The following is a 23,714-nucleotide window of genomic DNA, read 5'->3' on the forward strand; positions in this document are numbered from 1 at the left end:
ACATTTCAAAAACACATGTTCAGTAGTTTCTTCTTCATGACAATGTAAAATATTCTATCACTTTGTTTTTATATAGCATAATTCTTTTTACTGGTAATTTATCTATTGCCAGTCTCCACAAAAAATCTTCACATTCTACTTTCTGATTATACCATTTGCTTATTTTTAAAACTTTATTTTTTTCATCTGCTGGATTTTCCCATGGTAAATTACATTCTTATACCACAGTTTTCTTTCTTTTATCTATATCATCAATTTCTATTTCCACAAAAATAATTTTTTCATAATAACATTTTAAATCTTCATTTATACACTGCTTTTTCTTTTACTTTTTTTACCATACTCCAAAATTTATCTTACTTATATTTATATAATTTTACTACTAATCACTCATTTTTTTTTTCATTTATCCATTTTAATACTTTGTATAAATGTAACGAAGCAGCATATATCACTAGGTTAATTAACCCTTAACCCCCTTCCTCTTTCTTTGCATACAAAACTCCTCCTTTTACTGGATTTAATCTAGAGCACCATATACATGAAAAATATTTGTAATAATTCCTTTTCAAACACTGTTGGCAATATAAATACACTTACTAAAAATGCTATTTTTCCTATCAGTACTGAATTTATGAAATACGCCTATTTTTCTGAAGGATGTTTTATATGTTCTCCAGAAAAGACATGTTTGTTTTATTTCTTCTACTCTTTCCCCTTTGGATTCTACTTACTTCTTTATTCCCAAATTTTATACCTAACACAGCAATTTAATTCATTGTGAAATATATATCCCTATCTTTACTACATTACTTAAATCTTTACTTTTCTCTTATTTAAAACCATCTCTATCACCTCCACACACTAATTTGTGCAAAGTATTACTTCTTTTATCCAAATTTGTTTTTTGCAATTATTATTAATTATGGCACTTTGCATATATTTTTCCACTTCACAAGGGTGGCAAAATCTGTAACGTATCTAATTTCCACCCCATAGCCATCCTTTCCTCTCTATCTAAACTCCTTGAAAAATGCATCCACCTTCAGCTCTGGCCATTCCTTACAAAACACCAGCTACTCTCTCCTACACAACACAGCTTTGGCCCAGGACATAGTACCAACACCGCCCTTCTCTCCTTCTTACATACTGTCAATTTAGCCTGTGACTCCGGTAATTTAGTATCCTCAGTTCTGCTGAACTTATCTAAAGCTTTTGATACTATCTCCCACACCCACCTTCTAAATCATCTGTCTAATCTCAATCTCTCCCACAAAACTCTCTCCTGGTTCTCCAGCTATCTTTCTGACAGGTCCCAGGCTGTCAAATGGGGCCAGGGCACCTCCACCTTCCATCCTACCTCCACTGGAGTACCCCAAGGATCCATACTTGGCCCACTTCTATTCAACATCTTTATTAACGACTTTTACAAAGCCATACCCAATACTAAAATTGTTCAATATGCTGACGATTCTACTTTGATTTGCTGCGCCTCCAACTTAACAGATCTCCAACTACTGACACAAACAGCCTTCTCTACTACCGAAAACTGGATGCTCCAAAATCACCTCTCATTAAATGCTGACAAAACTAAAATCCTTCTATTCTCTCCTTCTAAGTCCTTCCCTATTGATAAAAACTCATTCCAAATAATCAGCCATAACAACTCCACTTTAGAGGTCGTTTCCTCCACCTAACTTCTTGGTGTAACCATTGAACACCTAAAATTTAATACTCACGTCCAGCTAAACATAAAGAAAGCCCACATAAAACTCGGCCTACTTTATAGAAACAACCACTTCCTCTCTCCTGCTACCAGACTAACTCTCTCCACCACTTATCTCCTTCCCTCTCTACTGTATGGCGCCCCTCTGCTCACTAATTTATCCACCTCACTATCTTCCAAACTAGAAATATGTTACAATAAAATCTCCAGATTTGCTACCAAAGCCAAATCTTCCTCTCATCACTGTTCCTCCCTTCACTCATTAAACTGGCTTGAACTCCAAAACCAACTTGACTTTCTCCAAATCACGATTGCCTATAGACTACTATTCCAACCTACCAAGTGCCCTGCACTATCCAATATCCTACAACCATATACTCCCCATAGAACACTTAGATCTACCCACCAAAACCTAATCACCATCCACAAACCCAAGCGCCCAGCTGGTCAACTTTTGCTTTCCTTCACCTTAGCCAAAAAATGGGATGCTCTTCCCTCCACTCTTAGGACCTGCGATAACCTCAAAAACTTTAAAACTCTGCTTCATTCTTACCTTTACTCAAACAGGAAATGTAACTGTACTCTTCACCCTATACCTTTCAAGGTCTCCTCCACTTTTAATCCTGATTAACCTCTCACCTAGCTAACCTTGCTCATTTGTATTATGTATATATAACTATACTGTAAAATCTAGCCTCAAGGCCATTTGCCTGTTTTTTACACCTAAACAAAATTGTAATTATTTGTTTCTTTATGAATGCTACCTGTTTATTTGTCAGTAATGCAAAGTTTCTTAGTAATTATTCATGTAACTATGTATCGTTGGAGCTTTTCTCTCCGGGCCTTCACTGAAAACAGGCTCCCCGAGCCCAGTGGACCTCCCCGGTCATCAAACTGGAATAAATAATAAAATAAATAAATTATAATGTCATACGTATATGTTAACAGAAGTGGAATTTTTAACCCTTCAGGTGTTATATACCCTGCCTCCTTCATTTTGTAATTTATTTCGCATACTATCACTTTCATAATGCAAAGAGTATACAACTCATTGAGCATCGCTGTCATATACCACTCTTCATATTGGCTTAACCAGCCATTTATAAATATTTTTGCTTCATTATGATTATTATTATTATTAATATTATTACTATTATTAGTATTATTATTATTATTATCATACTCTGACATAAATAATTTCCTAACTTTATCACTTATATTCTTTCATTATTCCCCATAGGATTTCACTTCCAATTGTATCAAATGCCTTATTAAGGTTTCCTATCATGATTTTCACTTCTTTTCTATTCATAATATCATCTACAATTTTCTCTATCATTAATGATTCTTGACAACCCTTCCCCTTTATATGATATATACTATGTTCCATAATTTTTTATATTATAGTTTTACATCTCTTTTGTATTATGTTCATAAAGATCTTAAAATCATACTTATTCAATACTATTGGTTTCCATTTTTTTAATTATCTTCTATCATTCTTCTTCTATATGAGTTTAAGTATTCTATGACATAATTCCTTATAGACAGAACCTTCATTTAAACATTCAATCAGGCCAATCCCTTAAATTTTTATCCATTTTATACCCTATTCCATCTGGTCCTGAGCTGAATATATATTTACTTATCCTAATACTTTAGCTACCTCATATTAAGAAATCTCCTTTTCCAAGTCCCTATTCTGTTTTTCTGTTAATGTTTTTCTTTCCATTTTTTTCACTACCTTCTTTTTTTCTTTAAACTTTTCTTGTACATATTGTACTACATTATACATATTTTCCTGAATTATTTCTATTTCTCCTTTTACATTTTTTGTTTCTCTCATTGCACTACCATCGTCCTTTACTAATCTGCTTAAATAACTCGATATGTCTTCTGTTTTTCCTTGTAAAAATATATTTGCTTATATAAAAATTCTTGTATATTTTCTTGATTTATTTCATATAATGCTTTTTCTTTGTCAAAGTACTTTCTATCATTGTGTTGTAAATATTCCAATGCATTATTATATGTTCTTTTATATTTTTCATTCTCTACTTTCTCACATCATATTGCCACTGTAAAATAATTTTTTATACTTCCTTAATATCATATATCATACAGACCAATTTTTATAAACTGTTCTCATATTAATTTTATCTTTCCATAACTGTATTACTAATCTCTTTCCTTTTTCATTCCATGCTTTCTCATGCATCCTTGTTATTCCTTTGCCTATTTTTATATATTCATTGTTTTCCTTTATCTCTAGCCATATTGCAAAATGATCAGAAAAATCCTGTTTCAACTACCTCCTCTTCTCCTATAGCTAAACCTTCTGATACTATAAATAATCTGTTTTTGTTCTATACATACCCTTTTGTAAGGCTATGAATTTTTGTCCCAAAGTTTTAACTTACCACATATAACTTCTAACATTTTTCTTACATCATTTCCTTTCTTTTTACTCATCTCTTAAATAACAAAGTCTCCTGTTATTATAACATTTATATTTAGCACTACACAGTCTAACATCTGATGAAATAAGCTTTCCTTTTCTTTACAATTACTATAAGCATATGATTTTATAATTCCATATACTTGTTCTTTGCATTTTAAATCTCCAGTCTTACCATTTTTGCTAATGTTACATCTAGCATCTTTACTGTATATATCTAGCAACAAACAAAAACCAAAAACTTTGAAAATAGTAATAATCCAGAAGGCAGAATTTGCGAGAAACACACTTTTTAAAACACCTTTAAAACTTTATTTCATAAGCGCTTTTGGCTAGTAAACACCAGCCTTCTTCAGACATTCAAAGAATCATATGACAAACTCTTTTATAGCCCAACCCAACCAGAACATCTCTCATTTCCCAAATTCCAGATTATTTTTTCTCCCCATAGTTTCTCATTTTGTAATCTGTTTTCATTTATTAAAAATATTTTGTCCTCTGATTATGTAGCCCAGGCAGGTATGACCCTAACCCTGAGCAGTATCCTTCCTTCATCAAGAATGATGCCACAATATAGAGACAAGATGATCAGCTTTAACAATTGGCTTAATGTCTGGTGTCATTCAAAGGGGATCCAGTGTCTGTCTGCCTGGGATGACATGCTTGACAAGCTACGCTGCTTCGCAAGGGACGGCTTGCACCTGTCATCCCTGGGATTCCGGATATTGGCTAAGGCTCTTGCCACCCCCATAGTGCCTTTTTAGGCAAGGCTCAAATTCTAAACCTACCACCCTAGAAAACAAAAATGGGAAGAAACTGAGGGTAATGCTGCTCAATGCCAGAAGTCTAAATCTCAAAATGCACGCACTCGAGGCCCTTCTCAGTATGGAGAACATCGATGTCTGTGCTGTAACTGAAACCTGGTTCAAGGCTCCTGAGAGCACCCCGGCACTATTAGGTTTTACCTCATATCATGCGTTCCGGCCCCAAAACCCGGACCACACCACAAAAGGAGGGGTGTATCCATATTCATAAAGGATACCCACACCTCCAGGTTGGTGGCAACACACAAAGCTTCGGAAACCATCCAGGTGCATCTAACCATAGGCAAAACTGCTCTACAAATTGTAGCATGCTACAGGCCACCCTCTCAAACTCAGGAACCCCACACAGCCTTCCTGAAGACACTGGAGGGTATAAATGTATCTCCAAACACCATCATATTGGGTGACTTCAACTACCCGAATATAGACTGGGAACATTACTCAAGCCCTAACTTTCTAGCCCAATGGTTTCTGGAGTTCATAAATTCAAATGCCATGGAACAGCTAGTCACTGTTCCCACGAGAGGAGAAAATATACTAGATCTCATTGTCACAAACATGGGGACAAAATGCTCCACACCGGAAGTATATCCCTCATTGGTGAGATCTGATCATAAACTAATCTCACTGGAAATCCACATCCCGCCCCCACCCCAAACAAAAAAGACCATAGTGAAGAACTTCTCTAAAGCAAACTTCACACTACTCAAGACTGGTGCGGTATCCTTCAAGGCCCCTGAGCCAGAGGAAACCACAACCCAAGCTGCGGAAGCCCTTACAAATGCCTTCTATGAACACCTCCAGGACTGCATGGATCAGGCAATCCCAAATAAAACCAAGACCCTTTCCACAAAGGGCAAACGTCCAGTCTGGTGGACCCCAGCCATTAACAAACTTTACAATAAGAGGAGAAAGCTATTACATGATAGAACAAAATCCATAAAAGGGAAGTCACCCCTGATCATTATTAGTAAAAAAATACGAGCACTCATAAAATCAACTAAGGCCAATTTTGAGAGAAATATTTTGCCCAAGCCCAGGCAGGTATGTAACCCCTAAGCCTGATCCTTATCCTTCCTTCATGCCACATGATGCCACATGATGATCAGCTATAGAACAAGGCTTAATGGCTGATGTGCATGCAGTGTCAAAGGGGTCCCAGTGTGTCTGTCTGCTGGATGTGACATGTGACACAACGCGCTGTGCCAAGGGACGGCTTGCACCTGTCATCCTTGTCATGGATTCAAAGGACAATCATAAGGCCTTTTTCAGCTATGTTAGGAACCTGGGTGGAAACTCCCAGATATGCTCAGAATTAGTCCAAAATGATACAAAAATCACTGAACCCACAGACATTGCCAACATACTGGCAGACAGGTTCAGTGCAAACTTCACCCCCCTCTCCCCCCCTAAAGGAGAGATAACTATCCCAGCCGAGTGTAACCTCCTGGACATCTCAAATGCGCAGGTAAAAGCTGCTCTCTCTAAAGCTAAAAACACAGCATCAATGGGACCGGATGGTGTCCCCGGCTGTGTGCTACACGAGCTAAATGAGGAATTAAACCCGCACATAAGGCAGCTGTTTAATCTCAGCCTTACCACAGGATACGTGCCCAAGGAGTGGCGACGGCAACTGTGGTCCCACTCCACAAAGGCGGCCTCACGGACCCTGGTAATTACCGCCCCATAAGCTTAACAAGTCTAGTCTGCAAAGCTATGGAGAGGATCATAATGGAGCTCATAAACAAAGATATAGGGGACTTGCAGACATTGGACCCGACCCAGTTTGGCTTTGTCAAGGGAAGATCATGCCTTTTGAACTTGGTCGACTTCGAAACAGTCACCAAGGCCATTGATGAGGGAAAGGCAGTCCATACAGCCTACCTTGACCTTGCAAAGGCTTTCGACACAATACCCCACTCGGGCATTGTAGAAAAACTTACCAGCTTAAATGTAAACCCATATGTCACAAGATGGGTTGCAAACTGGCTTAAGGACAGAACCCACAGGGTTAGAGTTGCTGGCGCTGTGTCAGACTCCAAGCCGGTCACAAGTGGTGTCCCACAGGGCTCGGTCCTTGGCCCCCTATTGTTTGGCATCTACTTCTCAGAAGTACAGGCCAACATGGGAGGACTTTGGCTGACAAAGTTTGCAGATGACTGCAAACTGGGCGCCATAGTGGAAAGTGCATCGGACACGGATATCCTTCAGAAGGGACTCACGGAAACAGATAGCTGGTGCCAGAGCCATGGCCTGAAGTTAAACGCCAAAAATGTATAGTCATACCCTTCGGGAAAAACAAGGTAACCCCAAGCTACCATATAGGTGGCAATCCACTAAGCACAGAAGAGGTTATCAGGGACCTGGGGACCCAGGTTGACAGTGGCCTTTCTTTTGACACTCACGTTGCTAAAGTGGTTAGAAAGACCTTCTACATTGCCCACCTGATCATGAAGGGATTCACATCCAGATCTAGTGAGGTCATTGTTCCCCTGTACTCTTCACTTATCAGACCAATGATCGAGTACAATGCCCCATTCGGGATGTATCTCACCCGACATCTGCAGCAATTGGAGAGACCCCAAAAGTTCCTCACCAAAAGGATAAAGGGACTCCAAAATCTGTCATATGCTGCCAGATTGAAGAAACTCCAGCTCTATTCAGTCGCATACCATCTGCTCAGAGGTGACATGTGCCTGACATACAAGGCCATGTCCAACCCGGAATTAATGGACATGCTCCACCTCAAAAATCCAAATCCACCAAAACCACTAGAGCAAGCGACTTAAACCTTAGCACGGATATAAATAGGACGTGCTGGAGGGATAGATTTATCACTCAGAGACTCCCTATGCTGTGGAATAAAATCCCGGTCCATGTGAGGCAGAGCACCTCGCTGACTCTGTTCAAGAGAAATCTAGACCTGTGGATGGGAGATCGTAGGTTTACCCCGGGAATCATCTCTGTGTCACTGCTGGACAGAGGCACAACAAACTAATGGGCACAGTATTTTTTCATATAAGGGGTGGCGTAAGCCACAAAAATTTGGGCTAGGCTTATAAATGCCTTAGGGCAGATAGCCTAGTATAAACCTATGAACCTATAATATAATTACATATGCATCATATGCATTACACCACTCCAAAATCCCTATTCTACCTACTATATTCTTAATGCTATTCTCATTTACAGAAGGCACTCTAATTTTTTTTTATTTTCCCTTTTCCTTAGATTCATGTTTTTATACGTTTATAGCTAATTACTAGGCTAGCTGTCTTAATGGGCCATTCTAAGCCTAGCCAGTTTCCATCTGAAAGGTGAGACTGAAACACTGTACCTTGTGTTTGTGAGTCAAAAACCTTAATCATTATACCAACCTCCAAACATTAGCTGTATGTTTTTATCCATTTCCTTTATTTTTTCTTTTGTACTTGTCCCTTTAAATTTTCTTTTTCTGTCATTTACCCTTTTACCAATAAAATTATTTTTTTTTCTTTTACTATCTCCTAAGTTATGTCTTCATCACTTATTTCAAAGCTTCTTCTATGTCTGCTTTATTATTTTTCCTCATCTAATTTTTTCTTCTATTTCTACTACTTATAAAATATTTGTCTTTGTTTATTTTCTTCTCTGTCTTTTTCTTTTCCTTAGTCTTATTTTCATTTTTACAATCCATCCAAAATGTCCAATTTTGTTATGATTATAACATTTCAATTCACATCTTTTGCATCCTGTCCCATGTCCCCACAAATATAACATTTTGTTTATCACAGTGACTTATCAAATGTCATTCTTTCCACACAAAAAAACACGTTTTGGTTTGTCCACAGTATTTTACAGAACTAATTTTCTCCATCAAATCTCCATCATTATCTTGCTTTGTATATGTTTAAGTTTTTTTCTCTTTCTATTTTTAACACAATATCACAATCCCATCTGCCAGTCCATGAATGCCTTTTATCATAAATGTTTGCAATATTGGGTATTTATTTACATAAAGTTTTCAAATGCCCTTTCAAAGTCTTTCTTTCCACCTCTGTACAAAATTCTACATGTTTTTTTTTTGTTTGTTTCTCTGTTAAATGCTCTTATCACATAAACATTCCATGGGTTGCAGTCTTTCTTTTTTCTTATTCTCCAAGAAATTTTTCCTTAAAAAGACAGTCTCAAATATAATGACATAAAAGTTTTTTTTTTTGATAAGAATAAATGCTCCTACCTCATGTGCTTTTACACCCAAAGGAGCTATTAAATTGTCCCAAACTTCATACCTGTCCATTTCTTGGTCTTATTTACTTTGAATCCTTATCACATACTTCTGTTTTTCATTTTCTTCTGCCTTTTTTCTTTGTACTACTCTCCTTTTGCCTTTTTACTTTCTCTGCATATGCTTTCTTTTCCATCTCACTGCTATTCTTCAGGATTATCTTTGCATCCTAGTTTTTTATTTTCTCCATAATGTCCCCTCAGGAAACATCTCCTTCATTTTCTCACTCACTCTGCACCAAGTAAATCATCTGACAACCCTCCCAACTGAAGGGTTGTAATTATACATCCATCATTTCCCAACACATCAAACAGATTTATTTGAAATATCTGCTCAGAATCTTACACTAATTTCCTGGTCTTGATATTGATGTTCTCCTCCATTTCACATACTAATGCATTATCTCCTTCTCTCTCCATCTGCCTCCCTGTTTCTCCCAGCTGCCTCTGCACCAGGAGTAAAGACAGAAAGTAGTCATGCCAAATGAGTAGGGGTTCTTTATTTGCATAATCCATAGGCATTTACATAATCAATAGTTATTTATCATTCTACCGACTTACATTATTTATACATATTTTTTGAATCATTTACAATATATACATACATGTTATTTACAAATCACAGCCTCCTTTTACATTAGGTAAATTTAGTTGCATCATATTGAACACATACTTATTACTTTTTAGACCCCCACTCCAATTCCCACAACCAAAACCTTTTTTTTTTCAATAACATTGCCAAGTCCCATTTTCATTTAACGTAATTTTCTTATCTCTCTGGTTCCAGATCAATCGTAATACAGCAAATATTTCTTTTATCAAAACTTTCAACCTGTTTCTTACTTTTGTTTCTATAATATCCTCATTCAATCATGTCCATGTTTAAATTGTTCACTTATTTAAATTTGTTCACATATTTCCTATCTATAATCTTTTTCCATAACATTTCTGATCTTTTACATTCTAAAAAAACATGTTCACAAGTTTCAAATTCACCACAATATAAACACACTCTTTATACTTTTATATGGCATATTTGCCTTTACAGGTAATTTTTGTAAAGGCAACTTCCATAAAAAAACTTAACTTTCTATATGTTCTTTACATATTTTCATCCTTGCAGTAATAGCATTCCTTTTCTCACTGTTTAATTCCTTTCAAGGATATATCCTATAATATTTGTCCATAATTTTATCATATCATTCTTGTCTGTTATTATCAATTTCTTTCACATTTTCCACAAGATAATCTTATCTTGAAAATTTTCATTTTCTATTACAACTCCTCCTTTTTTTGAACTTAAAACAAGTCAACCATTTGCTTTTATATTTCAAACTTAATATTTTCATTAATAAATAAATCTCATGGTCCTTTAAAAATTTCATTACTCTATATACGTTTAATGATGACATACACACTGTAGGGTTTATTAACTCTAAACCTCCTGTTCCATTTTTCACATATAACACTCCTTTTCTCACAGGGTTTAACCTTGATCCCCTAAGAAAAAAATATTATATTACATATATCTTTCTCTACGTTTAATTGAACATTAAGACACCAGCTATATAAGTAATTTTTGCTAACAGTACATCATTTATTAGGTTCATAGGTTCATAGGTAGGCACTAGGCTATTTGCCCAAAGGCATTTATTAACCTAGCCAGAATGTGTTGGCTTTCACCTCCCTTTTAGAATAGTTTCCTGTGCCTCTGTCCAGCAGGCCCATTGAAGTGATCCCAGGGGTAAATTTATGATTTCCCATCCACTCATCAAGATTTCTCTTGAAGAGAGTCAGTAAGGGGCTTTGCCTAACATAGATTGGGATTCTATTCAAGAGCAAGGGAAGTCTCTGGGACAGGAATCTATCCTTCCAGCATGTCCTATTTATTGTTGTGCTGAGGTTTAAATCCCTGGAGCGTGTGGCTCTAAGAGATTTGGTTTTCTTGAGGTGGAGCATGTCCATTAATTCTGGGTTAGACATGGCCTTGTACGTCAGGCATAGATCACCTCTGAGTAGGCGGTAAGCAACTGAGTAGAGCTGGAGTTTCTTTAGTTGAGCTGCATAGGGCATCTGTTTGAGGCCCACAATCCTCTTGGTGAGGTACTTCTGTTGTCTTTCCAGCTGTTGCAGGTGTTGAGTAAGGTACATCCCAAATGGGGCATTGTACTCTATTATGGGCCTGATGAGCGATGAGTAGAGGGGCACAATGATCTCTCTTGATCTAGATGTGAACCCTTTCATGATTAGGTGGGCTACATAGAAGGATTTTCTAACCACTTTGGCAATGTGATTATCAAAAGAGAGGTTGCTATCTAGTTGGGTCCCCAGATCCCTAATTACATCTTCCGTACTTAGTGGATTACCACCTGTGTGGTAGTTCGTGGGCACTTTGTTTTTCCCAAACGGGATGACTATGCACTTTTTGGTATTTACCTTGAGGCCATGGTTCTGTCACCAGGTATTCGTCTCTGTGAGACCCTTCTGGAGGATGTCTGTGTCAGCCGGAGAGTCGATTATGGCCCCTAGTTTGCAATCATCTGCAAACTTGATCAGCCATAGTCCTCCCGTGTTTGCCTGTACCTCAGAGAAGTATATACCAAACAGAAAGGGTCCCAGGACTGAGCCCTGTGGGATGCCACTTGTAACTGGTTTAGAGTCGGACATGGCACCCGCAACACTGACCATGTGAGTTCTATCCATGAGCCAGTTGGCAACCCATCTCATGACATAGGGGTTAATGTTCAAGCTGGTAAGCTTATCTATAATGCCAGAGTGGGGAATGGTGTTGAAGGCCTTTGCAAGGTCCAGGTAGGCTGTGTGGACTACTTTTCCCTCATCTATGGCCTTGGTAACTGTTTCAAAGAAGTCAACTAGGTTTAGGAGGCAAGATCTGCCTTTAACAAAGCCAAATTGGGTAAGGTCCAGTGTCTGGAAGTTCCCAATGTCTCTATTAATGAGTTCCATGATGATGCACTCCATAGCTTTGCAGACCAGGCTAGTCAGGCTTATAGGGCAATAGTTTTCAGGATCCGTTTTGGCACCACCTTTGTGGAGTGGGATAACTGTTGCTGTACGAATGAACTTTCTTTTTTAAAGGAACGCCTAAAAGACTACCAAAACACACACATGTTTTATTTCCTTTATTTTTTCTTTCTATATAAAATTTATAATTTTTTTCCTGAAATTTATTCCAAGGATCTTAATTTTATCCTTATTAAATTTAAATTCACCAATCTTTCCCTCAAAACCTAAACCTTGACTCAATTGTCTTTATTTAATACTAAACCAATAACCTGAAAATTTCTTGCATTTGTTTTAACACTGTATTCATACTTGCTTCATTTTTTGTTGTAACCATAATATCATCTGCATAAGTCAACAAAATGGGGATTTTTATTCTTTCTTTAGAAATATAAGTCATAACATCCATCTCCTTATTCATATACATAGATATTGCATTCATTACTAATACAAATAATGTACCACTCAGCGGACATCCTTGCCTAATACCCTTCTCTAACCTTATATCTTCACCCAACCATTGCTTAATCATAATCTTCACTATATTATACTTATATGCTGACATACACACATTTTAAATAATCTTACTTATAGATATCAAATATATCCAATAATATTGAGTGATGAATTGAATCAAATGCTTTGCTTAAATCTCCTACCATTACTTTCACCTGAACACTTCTAACTACTGTATCATCTACTAATTCTCTAATTATTAATAATAAATCTTGAACATTTTACCTTTTATACCAAACACATGCTACTTTTTCTTCCATACTTCTTGTAATATTTTCATAAAAATCTTATAATCCATATTATTTAATGCAATTGGTTTTCCGTTCCGTATTTCTTCTTTCTCTCCTTTCTTCCATGTAAACCTAATGATACCTCTACATAGCTATTTATACATAAAACCTTTATTTAACCATTCATTAAATGCCTTTAGAAACCATTTTTTTTGCTCTACTGTCAAATTTTTATATATCTCATATTCTATTCCATCTGGTCTTGTAGCTGCAATTTTTATTACCTGCTCTAGTCCTTATATTTTTATATATTTTTCTAAGTCTTTATTCTCCATGTCAGAAAATGTATGTACCTTCCATTCCTTCCATGTCTTTGTTCTTTGCTCTTTAAATAATATCCTAATATGTTCTTTCACTATATTCATCATCTCCTCATGTTTATTATGCATTATTCCTGAATAATCTTTAATTTCCCTCATGACAGTTATTCTCTTTAATTATTTTACTTAAATATAATGCAATTTTTTCTTCTTTCCTTTCAAAAAGAATCTTTGTAGAATAAATGTTATATTTTTCTTATTATTCATATAGTTTATGTTCCTTTATAAAGAAATTTTCATCATTCTTCTCTAAACATATTGTGGTTTAAATTTTTATATTTTATTTTTCCAATATATTATCTCTTTCTCCCATGACACATAGCATTTTCTATATTTCAGTTTAAAATTTAACCACCATTCTGACAAATCTTTATAAAATTTTGTCATTTCTACATGATCTTGCCATAATCTCATAACCTCTTTTCTCCCTTTAACATCCCATTTCACTTCATTTATTCTTTTTAAATGTTTCCCTATTTGCATATAATCATTTCCCTTTACTATAATCTAAATTGCCCTGTGATCTGAAAACCCTGTCAGTAATACTCCTTGTTTAACTATTACTACTTTCTGATAATAAAAAATAATCTAGTTCTGTTCTTTTTCCCCTCTTCTATATGTCCAAGCCTCTAGATTCAATATTTTTAGTTGTCCATATTGTATAATATCCTTACTAATTTAACATCATAAGCTTTCTTATTTTGTTGTCTTAGACTGCAATTAAAGTCCCCTACTACAATTATCTCCATTAAAAATGTATCCAAAACGTGTGTCGGGAAACAACTAAGAAGAAAATGTCCAATAATCCAAACACACTAAATTCAAGCACAAGGAATCCACGTAAAGATCAAAACCAGGGGTTGTCACAGAGCGATTTTATTAAAACAGATGATTTAGCGCTTTCATCTACTCAGATTTTGCCTCACAGCAAGAGGTTCTCTCATTCGATTCTCAACTGGAGTGCCTTTTGTGTGGAGTCTGAATGTCTTCCCTGCGGTTGAGTGGCGTTCGAAAGACATGCGTAAATGGGCATGCCTTTGTTGAAGGTTGGGCATCGAGCTGGCACCCAGCACCGTAAAAATTTACTGCCAATCATTAGCGGACCGGAGTTCCGCTGTGGCGACCCCTAACTGGGAAAAGCCGAAAGAAGAACAAACATCAACTCCAAACGTTGACTTCATCAGAATACTTCGCTCCTGTAAACAACCCACTTAAATATCTCTAATAATTGGTGCCAACAATGACAACCAATAAAATACATCAAACTGTTTAAAGGAACATTTGGATATACAAACTGTTTACCATTTAAATAATGAACTTTAAAAACATAAATTTGTAAATGCATGACTACATTAAGCCTTAATATAAAATCAATAGCGTGCTACCAGAACAGGCTTAATAGGAATACTGTCATTCAATCCAGGGGGTGTGGTGGCATCTAATAGTAACTGCCACTTCACTTCTTTCTCCCCAACACACTTTTGATGTTCCCACCCCTTGGCTTATCAAAAACCTGTTCCACAACAGAAAACCTAAAAATGATCATCCCCTTTTTTCTCAATGTATATGTAAAGTGCATTATTCAAATCCTTTTTTCTGATGTTATACAAATGATCGTATATTCTGTTCTTAAATAATCTGACATATGAAAGTTGATTTTCCTAAGATGAATACCATCACAGGAATACCCAAAATACATAAGGATACTAACAACCCCCCATTTACACCCATAATATCGGGCAGTCAGGCAAAAAATTATTATATGGGAAAAGCTATAGATATTTGGATAAAGCACATTTATGACAATGTCCACCATGTGCTCAAGGACTCCTAGGATTTCTTGAGAAGGTTAACTAAGGAAGTATGGAAGGAAGATCTGATGTTTATAACTATAGATGTGATAGATTTATTTTCTAGTATCCCTAAACAGGAGGGTCTTGAAGGATTTTACAACAGTATTCATAAATATGCTAAACTGAAAAATGACAAGACTTAATCTTATTTCAGAGTGTATGTCAATTAATCTGGATAACAACTTTATTTTTTATGAGGGAGAACATTACAGGCAGACTAGGGGTGTGGCTATGGGGGCAGCATGTGCCCCCATTTATGCCAACCTAGTTATGATAGACTGGGAAGATAATTTATTTAATTGCCAATATTTTCAGTATGTTAGGTTATATTCTCGTTTTTTGGATGATAGCTTTATATTATGGGATGGGCCCCTGGAAAGTATTGACTCCTTCATGAGTTATATTAATAGTACTAGTAAATTTCTGAAATTTACACACAATGTTGAAAGAGAAAAGATAGCATATTTGGACACCCTTATTATTAAGACACCAGCTGGTTTTAAATCCAGGATATTTAGGAAGCCTACTTTTAGTAATAATTATTTAGAATATGAGAGAGTAGTCATCCGAGGAAATTGTTCTGTAATATTTTTAAACGGCAATGTTTTAGAGCAGCGAGGATGACCTCATGTTATGAAGATATGATTCATGAAATTGAATACATTAGCTCTTTATTTTTGGAGAGAGGGTATCCTCAAGGTTTAATCAGGGATGTGGCCAACTATGTAGGGAAGGAATGGAACAAGAAATACAAACCCCTATTGGGAGGAAGTATCTCCCCCCAGGAAACTGGAATTATAGGAGTTAACAATATGCAGTACAATAGAGCATGTATTGTTAAATATGGTCCTTATGCTGAGAAGGTTAAACACTTAATAAGTGACAGTTGGAACATTCTGAAGGCCGATGAGGATGTTTACCATTTAATAGATGACAAACCTATGTTTGTCTTTAAAATGGACAAGAACATTAAGAGCACTTTGTAAATGGGCAACAGAAGCTTCACTAGGAATAATAAGACTGGCCACACACAAAAATGTAGTAGTTGTCATTACTGTCAATACATACTAGAGAAGGATAGTATTATACTGGACAATGTGAACAGAACTAAAGTTAGGTTTAGAAAGGGAAGTTGTATCACCAGACATTCAGTATACCTTGCAAAGTGAATGCTTTGCTCGGGATATTATATCAGGAAGACTGACCGATTATTTAAGAACAGAATATACAATCATTTGTATAACATCAGAAAAAAAGGATTTAAATAATGCACTTTACACACACATTGAGAAAAAAGGGGATGATCATTTTTTTAGGTTTGCTATTGTGGAACAGGTTTTTGATAATCCAAGGGGTGGGAACATTAAAAGTGTGTTGGGGAAAATGAAGTGAAGTGGCAATTACTATTAGATGCCACCACACCCCCTGGATTAAATGACAGTATTCCTATTAAGCCTGTTCTGGTAGCACGCTATTGATTTTATATTAAGGCTTAATGTAGTCATGCATTTACAAGTTTATGTTTTTAAAGTTCATTATTTAAATGGTAAACAGTTTGTATAGCCAAATGTTCCTTTAAACAGTTTGATGTATTTTATTGGTTGTCATTGTTGGTGCCAGTTTTCAGAGATATTTAAGTGGGTTGTTTACAGGACCGAAGTATTCTGATGAAGTCAACATTTGGAGTTGATGAAAGTGCTAAATCATCTGTTTTGATAAAATTGCTGTGTGACAACCCCTGGTTTTGATCTTTATGTGGATTTCTTGTGCTCGAATTTAGTGTGTTTGGATTACTGGACATTTTCTTCACAATTATTTCTATATTAACTGTTACATATTATATTATCTTTCTCACTAATTTTTTTTATTATTTCAAATAAGATGTCTTAAACATTACATGAAATAAAGATAAATAATATATTTACAATTCTAAAACATTACTAACTTCAAACCATTATATAACTATTTACATTGGTGTCTATGCAAATAACATTGAAATTCTATATTATATAAAGTTAGAAACATAAGATGCTATATCTTCTTCGATCTTTTCGAGTATTTCCAGTACTTTCATCCAAGAGTAATAGTAAGAAGTAGATCTTTTAGTTCTGTTCTTCGCTGTTAATATGTCCATGTGAGCAACTGTTGTTGTTAAAGTCTTAAATTCCTTGAACGTAGGTGAAGCCTCATTTTTCCAGTGTATAGTTATGATTTTACGTGAAATTGCCAATAGTGACCATAGGATTTCAGTGTCTTTTTTTTGGTACATAGTTTGGAATAGGAGAGTTGAATAAAATTAAAGACTTTGTTAATTGAAAATTATCATTATAAACAGTCTGAAAAAAATAGTTAATGGATTTCCAGTATATATTGAGACATATACATTCATAAAAAACATGCTGTCAATCTGCTTTTATCTTGGTATGGCATCTCCAACATTGATCTTCAATAGAATACATTTTGGCTAACCTATGTGGTGTATAGAAACTTCTGTGTAGATATCTCCAAGTGAATAATTGCCAGTATTTTGATAATGTAGAAAATTTGGAAGATTTTAGAATATTACTTTTTTCTTCCTCAATTGGAGGATGGTTGTTTATTAAAGTATAATAATCCCAGTATGATTTTTCATGATAGTTTTTTGTTTTTTTTAACAATTTTATAGATATTAGACAAATAACCTGTACCCTGATAAGGCTGTTTTGTGATAAGAATAAGATATTCAATGAATTTTGGAGCTTCATGTCTAAGTGAAGGTTGCATTTGTTCTATTTTATTTATAAGAAAATGCCTTAGATTTTATAAAAACAACCAATTGTCTTTATTTATATTATAATTATAAATTATCTGTTCCTTTGTTAGAATTTTCCCTTTCTCCATAAGTTGATGCCAAGAGAGTAATGTTTCCTCTTTAAGTATATTTATTTTAGATATTTGGAATGTATCTAGAATATTTGGTGTAAAAGCTATAGGGAAAATAAGAAAAATCCAAGAATTAATATTTGGCATTTTGTTTATATATGTTTTGAACACTGAAAGTGTAGAGCTTATATAGTTTGATGGCAATTTATTAATATTATTCCTTTTCCCTAAAAAATAATCTTTTAACATCCATATAAGGGGTGATGGTATTACTGTTAAGTTGTCTTGTATGTGATTATAATTGATTTCTATGTAAATCTGCTCATGGGCTTGTTTCCATATAGGTGTGTATGAATTATTTAACCATAGTGTTATGTTTTTAATAACAGATGAGGTAATATATAAATCAATATATAAATTAATTCCACCATCTTCCCAATCTGGCAAATGTTTATTTAAGGCTATACGGGGTTTATTTGGAAACCATAGAAAATTTAAAATTAGTTTATTGTATCTTTGAATAATATATTTGGGAGGTGGCAATGAAAAATTTTTATTTAAGTATAATATTTTGGGAAATATGATTATTTTAATAAGATATAATCTGTCTGCTGCTGAAAAGATATATTTATTTAATATTTTGGGAAATATGATTATTTTAATAAGATATAATCTGTCTGCTGTTGAAAAGATATATTTATTCCAGTAACCAATTGTTTGTTCTATTTTGTCTAGTATTTTATTATAGTTAAATATTAGAGAATCTGTTAATTCATTGAGTAGATTTATTCCCAAATATAATAATTTACTTTCTGTTACTATATATTTGGAAAATCTTTTGTTTATATTATTTTTTTTTTTACAATTACATGGCATAATTTTAGTTTTTTTTTTTCATTAAATTTTAAGCCTGAAATATTTTGAAATTTATTCATGTAGTTAAATAGAGCATTCAAAGACTCATTTGCATCTGAGAGAGTTAATAGTATGTCATCAGCAAAGAGCTGGATTTTAAGGTTTAACATTTTATTAATACAAACGCCCTTTATGTTATTGTTTGATCTGATTTGATTTGCAAAGGGTTCTATGAGTAATGCAAATAACAATGGTGATAAAGGGCAACCTTGTTTAGTTCCCTTTTTGATTGTTATAGGGCCTGATCTATATGATCCCAGTAGATTTTTCATATAGTATTTGGATAAGATTATTAAAATTAGAAGGAAAGTTATATTCTTTTAAAACTAGTGAAAGAAAGTTCCAGTTAACCGAATCAAAAGCTTTATTAATATCTAATGAGATTGCATTTAAATCTAGAACTTTATGTTTGCTATAATCTATTAATGTTAGTATTCTTTTAATATTATCTGAAGTATTTCTTCCTTTAATAAAACCTGTTTGATCTTTGTGAATTAAGAAAGGAAGAAAGTGTTTGATCCTATCTGCGTATATAGCCATAAACATCTTAAAGTCTATATTGAGTAATGATATTGGCCTATATGAGGAACACTGCTTCTCATCTTTATCTGGTTTGATAATTGGGGATATCAATGAATATTTCCAAGAGGGTGGTATATTCAAATCTTTATTGGCTATATCATATACTTTTAATAATAAGGATATGGCTTGATTGGGTATTAATTTATACATTTCTGGTAGCATATTGTCTGGGCCAGGTGCTTTATTTGTCTTGAGCTTTTTAATTTGTGATTTTAATTCTGTCATATTGATTGGTTTGCTTATAATGTCTATTTGTTCTTGTGTTAATTTAATATGAATATTATTTTCTAAGTATTTTTTTATATCCTTAGTAGGTGTATTTTGAGTATTTATGGAATTATCAATGTTAAATTGGAGTCTGAATGCTTCTAAAATATAATTTAGTTCCGTAACTCTTTTGTTAGTATTAGGAATAAATATTTCTTTTATTTGCTTAGATTTAATTTTTTTTTTTGTTCTATTAGTTAAGTATCTCAGGTGTGCTGAATTAGTAGAGTATGAGTTTATTTTTATCTTTTCTAAGTTAATCATAATCTTATGATGTAGCAATTCTGTATACTTCTTATTGATTTGTGTAAGTTGTTGAACTTGAGTAGCATTACCCTTTTGTATTTCCAGTTTCAATTTATCTGCTTTGTTTTGTAAGTCTAGCATATCTTTATTCCATAACTTCCTTTTATTTATGTACCAGGATAATATCTTCCCATATGTAACTGCTTTTAATGAATCCTAGACATATATTTCTGAAATATCTTCTGTGTCATTTATTTCTAGAAAGTTTTTGATTGTTTCTTCATAAAATTCTTTGAAATCTGTCAATTTTGTGATATAGGAAGGTATCCTAGTAATGGGATTTGAATAAAATGGTGTAAGCTCTATCTCAAAGACTATGGCATTATAATCAGATAAGGGACAATTTATAATTTTGACTCTGCAATTTTTGTTATTAGGTCATTGGCAACATATATTCTATCAATTCTAGAGATAGTTTTATATCTATGAGAATAAAATGTGAAGATTAGTGAGTCTGGTTCTGCAAATTCATTTATATTATTTAAATACAATGTATCTATAAATTTTGATAGTGCTTTAGAGATAGGTTGTTTTCTTCTTTTGGATTTAGAATCTGTATCTTTTTCATTCATTATACAGTTAAAGTCTCCTGCCAATATCAGGCTACCCTTAGTTAAATGAATTATCTCTTCAAAATGCTGTTTAACTGTTTTTAATCCTAGTCCTGGGATCCAATATAGATTTACTAATGTATAGATTCTCTTATTTAACTCTATTGAAGCTAGACAAAACATACCTGATGTATCTTGATGAGTAGTAATTATTTTAGGTGTTATAGTTGAGTTGCGAAGTAGTATACCTGCTCCTCTTTTTTTTGTTTTGTATTGAGAATTTATTAGTACTGTGTAATTATTAATATTTAAGTTGTTTATATCTCTATCTAATAAGTGTGTCTCTTGTAAAAAGACTATTTGTGGTTTATGTAAGTTTATGTACTTGAATAGGCTTCTCCTTTTATTACTATTATTTAGACCATTAACATTTATGGATAAACATTTCATTTCCTAGTTTTGAGTTTGTTTTATGCGTGAGTTTATGTAAATATTGTTTATTCTTAGTTCCATCTTGGATACAGAATTCAAAACGTTTTTCTTGTATGATTTTTGCATGTTTCTGAGTGACACCAAAGTGATAGAATAAAAAAAAAACAAAGAACTTCCAAACTTGTAATTCTTAACCTTAAAAACCATTCCCTATCACTATGAGGTAATATACCTCTTTGTTTGGTTAGTGAATCTAACCAAACAAACTTTCTACCCTCACAAATAATATTTGGATCAGTTTCTCTTATCCTCTTAGTTTTTAAATAAAGATAATTGAATAATATATTAAGATAATCTAATCAGCTAAAATATATCCATATATTCTTTACTCATCTTATTGTAATTCAATAATACTTATTTCAAATCAGGTTTCAAAAGGGTACAAATATTTAGACTAAGGTAGTATCATTTCAAAATAATTTAGGGTATTAATAAACATCATGTTAAAATCTATAACTGTATATTTCATACATCTGTTGAAAACTATTTACTGACATTACTGTATAATACAATACCATTGTTGTGCAATTGTTTTAGACTACTCAAGTCCGAAACCAGTGTTTAAATTAGTATTTGCAAAGTCATATTGGAATAAAAACATGAATAGTTCTGAAACCACATCATATTTCATGTTTAACATAAACTGAAATGCAATACAAGGTACAAGTATATTAATATTTCTTTAGTAGACATGAAATATGTTCCTCTGATTGCATTTTTCAGCTTTTCAAAGACAATTCCCATGACCGGAGACAACAAGATCAGAATTTAGACATCTCCCTTATCCAAGAGACTACTTATAATGTTGTTACTTATAATGTTGATTGAGTGTTTTGTTGTTAACACTTCTATCAACTTTCAGAGGGACTTTGTATAATCAAAATTGACACAGTACAGAGGTAAAACTGCAGTGCACTTGACCACCTTTTTAAAGCAAACATCTATATATATATCACATTAACTCTTACAGCTTAGACTGACACTTAACCAGTGAGTTTATCTGCTGACAATAAGTGCTGGAGATATAATTTTGACTTACTTAACACCAGTAATTTAATCTTATGACTGAATAAAAGTTTAGAATTAAACATCTGGAGCTTCTCATTATAGTATTTAAAAAGTATACTGGAGAACATATCAAAATAATGGAAGCTGCTAAGATTTAGACTATTATGTATGAAAATGTTACAGGTTAAAATTCCTAACCCATTGTGCAGTAAATAGACAAAATGTATTTAAACTATGGGGTAATACCTTTATTACATCAAAAAGGTGTTTAAGAAGCTTGTTTTTCCTCTAACATCGGAGGGTAGCTATGGTGATCCATACACTGCAAGAGTATTATTTATCCTGGTAATTGCTTTATGACTGTATATAGAAATATTTAATTCAAATAATTAACTGGCATTACAACAATATTTCTCAGAAAAGTTGTTTTACAGTTAATGACTAGATAGAACGTATCATTGAGAGAATACATTTATCAAATGTCAAGTGCTTTAGCTATAATATAAGTGTCCCCTCAAATTAATCCCTGATGAATTTACTGCTTACTAAACTTGCAGACTAATATTGGAGTCTTTTCATGTAGTCATATTGGAACATGAAAATACAGGTCTGCTGATTAGGAACAATCAGGCTCTCAACTGCTAGACAATACATTTGTGTGCAGAAAGGTTTAAGAATTATGGTTGCATTGTCAAGCATTTTTGTTTACACTAACAGTAACATGATATACCCGCATACACTAGTATTGTGTCATTCTTGATAATGTAAAAAGCCAGGTAATATTATAAGAAGGGTGAAGCCACAGCCAGGTAATATAATAAGAAGAGTACAGCTGCAGTCATTATTCAGATGAGCAAATGGGAACAGCATGAGCCATCTAAGGATGGATAGCTTGTTGAGTACCTGCCACAGTGTATGTTCATAATGCATGGTAACTTAGTAATAAATTAGGGTGTGGGCTAAGCCTCTCCCTCTTCTACTCAAATTAGATTTAATACAATATGTGTGTAGAACACAGATGCTCTGACAAAGTTCAAAGCTATATGGGATATAAATATTGTATAATTGACACATTGGGTTAAATCCACTGTTGTTGTGTTACTTATTATAGTTGTTTATATAATTATAGGTTCATAGGTTCATACTAGGCTATCTGCCCTAGGGCATTTATAAGCCTAGCCAGAGTGTGTTTGGCTTTCGCCACCCATTTTAAATTAATTTTGCTATGCCCTTATTCGAGGTTAGTATACTGTGCCTCTGTCTAACAGTGACACAGAAGTGATACCCAGGGTAAACCTACAATCTCCCATCCACTCAAGATTCCTCTTGAAGAGAGTCAATGAGGGACTCTGCCTAACCTGGACTGGGATTTTATTCCAGAGTGAAGGGAGCCTCTGGGTTATGAATCTGTCCCTCCAGCATGTCCTATTTATTTCGGTGCTGAGGTTCAAGTC

The sequence above is a fragment of the Protopterus annectens genome, chromosome 3.part1, assembly GCF_019279795.1.
Source record: "Protopterus annectens isolate FY-2018-M chromosome 3.part1, PAN1.0, whole genome shotgun sequence".
Classification (NCBI taxonomy): domain Eukaryota; kingdom Metazoa; phylum Chordata; order Ceratodontiformes; family Protopteridae; genus Protopterus; species Protopterus annectens.